The 4,800-nt window shown below is 38.7% G+C and overlaps 1 long non-coding RNA gene across 1 annotated transcript in view; it reads left to right on the top strand.

Moving 5' to 3' along the window:
- Nucleotides 1-4,800, top strand: part of LOC128778832 (uncharacterized) — a 46,215-nt gene that overhangs the window by 7,197 nt on the left and 34,218 nt on the right. The window lies entirely within an intron of this gene.

Raw genomic sequence — 4,800 nt, 5'->3', positions numbered from 1 at the left:
GCTCCTACTGCTGGAGCCATCAGAGGAGTATCCATAGCTGTAATGACTATGGTATCCAACAGGGAGCGATAGGCAACGGAGTATGGGCAGCAGGCAGCATGCTGCACTGACCCGTTAGTAATCTTGGGAGGGTTAAAGAGGCATGGTGGATTCATGCCTGCAAAATAAAGATAGTTTCCATGGCATTTTTAATTCCTTCTCGTTGTTCTTGCCACCCAAGGATATCTACCATTATGACGTCCGTTATTGCCTATATTCCCTCTAGCATAGTCGCCCTCCATCTTGCGAGGCTAAATATCAGGCATCTGGTGTCAATACAGTAAAGATGGTGTTCTTATGCCTGCCATTTTCAGAGTCATCATATTATTTTCTTTAATGTGTTGTAATGTAGTTTTTTCTTCAGTCATCCAGTAGGTTGTATTGATGGCAGGTACCATAATTTCCCTAGTACTATATATATACCATTATGGTTTTTTTAAATGTTTTCCTTCTAGTTTAGATTCTGGAGTTTGTTAGTGGTCTCATCTGTAGAGGTGCTTGCAATATTAATGCGATAGGAGTTTTTCCATTCTTTCCATATTTATGGTTTAGAGATCTTGCCACCTCCCAGACTGGTTTCGTCCAAGCTTTTATATCAGGCTTATTAGTCAGCTTCTGCTTGAGTAAGCCATTGCACCTTTCATTTGACCCAGACATGGTTGGGCTTGTAGGTGTAAGTCCTTTGTATCTTACTATGCTTTGTTCTTAGCCCATTCTTGTACTTGCTTTCCTTTGCAGTGGGGCCCCTGATTTAATTGGGATACCATAGCAAGCAATCCTGATTTCTAATGCTCTGTTGGTAGATTTCTGATCATTTTTCCTGCAAGGATAGAGTAATTCTATTCCTGACCATGTGTCTACAAAGTGCATGCATAATTTGTTCCCTGGTACAGATAAGGGTCCTATACAATCATTTGTATAATCTGGAAGGGTCTGCTGCTTCTTTGACCTTACAGAGTATTCATTAGTGACCTTCACACTTCAAACTTTCAGCAATTCCCACATTTCTTAATTTGAAAGTGGAGGTATTTGGTAGGTATATACATGTTTATTTTCCTAATCATGTCCTAGTGCTTTGTGTCCCAGCATGATTTGTTTGGTGATATGTGCCCATGCAATGACCCAATCAATTGGCATATTTGTGTGCTCAGGTTTTATGTTCCATTGTTCTGCTTGTTTATATATGGTTGTGTTTTGAATTGGTTTCCTCCTTAGTCGTGAATCATTGTGTTTTTGTTAAATTTTGGGAATTTGGGCCTCTTAGTTTTCCTAGTGAGTTTGTCTACCTGGTCATTAAGTTTTGGTACTTGAGCCTTGTCTTTCTGATATGCCGAGACATGTGTGATGAACATGAAGACGTCAGCCAGTGCTATTTTCTGCCATATCCTTACTCCATATGTTCATATTTCCTATTTCCCAGTCATTTCCCCACCATGTTCCTGACCAGAGAGCTATTCCAACAGCTATTTCCCATGGGTCTGAGAAAGATATAGGTCATTCTGATTTTCTTTAACAGATTGTTCATCAGTTAGTTTTATGGCCATTAATTCAGCATATTGTGCTGATTTTCTCAAGCCTGAATCTGTCAGGGTTAGACCATCATTAGTCCTCAAGGCCACTGGCTGCTAGCATTCTCCAGATGGTGTCATGGAGGCTGATGTGTGTATAAACCAGGCATTACTGGGTGCCAGGGACCAGGGCAGTCCCCATTGCCCAACTGCTGGAGCGTGGATAGGCTTGCCCTCAGGAATTCTGGCAAGTCCACTATTGGCATAGTGGAGATTTTCTCAGTTCACACAAAGCTGACCCTCAATCTATTTGTCCCGCTTGGAAATATACCGTTTCCATGTTAGGACTTTATGGTCAGGAGTAGCTTCTCTCTGTCAGGGGTCTGCTTTACCCATTCCAGAATAGGCTGTTGTAGCTTAGGTGTAATTAGTTTACTTTCTGTCAGTGGTTCTGAATTTTGTAGGGCTCATAGAGTACCTGGGTGAGCCCTTAATTGGTTGGTGTCTGTTGTTGGACCACAGGAACTTCTTAGTCCAAAATACAGTTGGGTAATATTTGGGGGTCCTGTGGTGTTTTAGTCCACAGAGATTGTGTTGTAAACCCTTGTGAGTATAGGCTCTCTGGTTTATATCCAGAGCCCTCATGAGATGGTATTATAAGTTCTGACAGCATTTTTGAAATAAAGACTGCCTCATGGGTCTCCATCTAAATTCCCTACTCTTCCTATTTATTTCATAAATGTGTTTTAATATTCTCATATGTGATATGTGCTGTTTCCAATATCCAAACAGTCATTATCAGTTTCTGAGTTGCTGCTTTTGTGGTAAGAATGGAATGCAACCTAGCTTGTCTGTGACTTGTTCTGGTATTTTCCAGGGCTCAATCTCACAACAGTGAGATCACGATCTGAGCCAAAATCAAGAGTTGGTTGCTTAACTGACTGAGCCACTCAGGCACCCCTGTTTTTATTTTATTTTTTAATTGAACTATAGTTGAAACACTACATTAGTTTCAGGTGTACAACAGAATGATTTGACAACTCTATGTGTCATGTCCTGCTCACAACTGTAGCTACCATCTGTCACCATACAATGCTATTACCATACCACTGACTATATTCTCTATGCTGTACCCTTTATCCCCTTTTATCCTCATGACTGATTCATTTCATAACTAGTAGCCTGTACCTCCTACTTCCCTTCATCCGTTTTGTGCATCCCTCCACCGCCTCCCCTCTGGAAACCGTCATGAGTCTATTTCTGCTTTTGTTTGTTTTTTTAGAGTGGACATATCAGTGAAATCATACAGTATTTTTCTGACTTCTTTCACTTAGTATAATATTCTCTAGGTCCATTCATGTTGTCAAAAATGGTTAAGATCTTACTCTTCTTTGTGGCTATGTATATTCATTATCTAGCTATCTATGATATATCTATCTACCTATCTATATATATATACCTTTGCTTAATATGCTCAATACCTACATTTATTCCCCTGGCAAGAATCTTGCCCTTACCTTGTTTACAACAATGCCAGCAGCATGCTGGGTAACACTGTAGACTCTTCCAGTTTTGCCACAGTCACATTTGTGGGGCATTCGTTTTGAATAGTGCCCATTCCCTTTATATCTACAATATCACATTTCTTATAGATTTGCATGTGTGTGGCCAAAGGCACAACTCTATGTTTTCTAAAAGGCCTAAAGAACATACAGTGGGTGCCTCTCCTTTTTCCTTTTGTGTTGGTCATTTTGGCAAATTACTGGAAGATGGCCAAAAGGAAGCCAAATTAGTGTTTTTGTTTTTGTTTTTTGGTAAATACCCAACAGCAGAACTATTGGATCATATGGTATTTCTATTTTTAATATTCAAGGAACCTCTATACTGTTTTCTCCAGTGGTTGAACCAATTTATATTCCCACCAACAGCGCACAAGGGTTCCTTTTTCTCCATATCCTCTTAAACAGTTTTTGTTTCTTGTCTTTTTGATTTTAGCCATTCTAACAGGTAAAAAGTGATATCCTATTGTGGTTCATTTGTATTTCCCTGATGGTGAGTGGTGTTGAGCATTTTTAGTGTGTGCTGGACATCTATATGTCTTCTTTGGATAAATAGCTATTCATATCTTCTGCCCACTTTTAACTGGATTATTTGACCTTTGGTGTTGAGTTGTATAAATTCTTTATATTTTGGATATAAATCCCTTATCAAATATATTGTTTGCAAATGTCTTCTCCCATTCAGTAGGTTGTCTTTCTGTTTTCTTGATGGTTTCTTGGCTGTGCAAAACCTTTTTGTTTTGATGTAGTCCCAACAGTTTATTTTTACTTTTGTGTCCCTTGCCTCAAGAGACACGTCTAGAACAATGTTGCTGTGACTAATGTCAGAAAAATTACTGCCCGTGTTCTTTTCTAGGATTTTTATGGTTTCAGTTTTTATGTTTAGGTGTTTAATCAATTTTGAGTGTATTTTGGCGTATGGTGTAGGAGAGTGGTCTAGTTCATTCTTCTGCATGAAGCTGTCCCATTTTCCCAGCACCATTTATTGAAGAGACTGTCTTTTCCCCTTTGTATATTCTTGCCTCCCTTGTGGTAGATTAATTGACCATATAAATGTGGGTTTATATGTACTATTGATCTGTGTTCTACTTTAGTGCCAGCACCATAACATTTTGATTACTACAGCTTTGTAGTATGTCTTGAAATTGTGACACCTCCAGCTTTGTTCTTCTTTCTCAGGATTGCTTTGGCTATTCGGGGTCTTTTGTGGTTCCCTACATATTTTAGGATTATTTGTTCTATTTTGTGAAAAATGTTGTTGGTATTCTAATTGGAATTGCATCTCCAGAATAAATTCCACTTGATCATGGTGAATGATCTTTACAGTGTGTTGTTGTATGCAGTTTGTTAATATTTTGTTGAGGATTTTTGCATCTGTGTTTATGAGGGATACTGGCCTGTAATTCTCTCTTTTGGTGGTGTCTTTGTCTGGTTTTGGTATCAGGGTAATGCTGGCCTGATAGCATGTATTTGGAAACTTTCCTTCCTTTTCTATTTTTTGCAATAGTTTGAGAATAGGTATTAACTGTTCTTTAAATGTCTGGTGGAACTCCTCTGTGAATCTATCTGGTCCTGGACTTTTTGAGTAGTTTTTTTGATTATCAGTTCAATTTCATTACTTGTAATTGGTCTGTTCAGATTTTCTGTTTCTCCTTGGTTCAGCTTTGGAAGATTGTGTTTCTAGGAATTTATTT

The sequence above is a fragment of the Panthera pardus genome, unplaced genomic scaffold (assembly GCF_024362965.1).
Source record: "Panthera pardus isolate Hobbes unplaced genomic scaffold, ASM2436296v1 HiC_scaffold_21, whole genome shotgun sequence".
NCBI classification, from domain to species: domain Eukaryota; kingdom Metazoa; phylum Chordata; class Mammalia; order Carnivora; family Felidae; genus Panthera; species Panthera pardus.
Note: the sequence above shows the minus strand (reverse complement) of the source record. Positions and strands in the feature narration are given on the sequence as shown.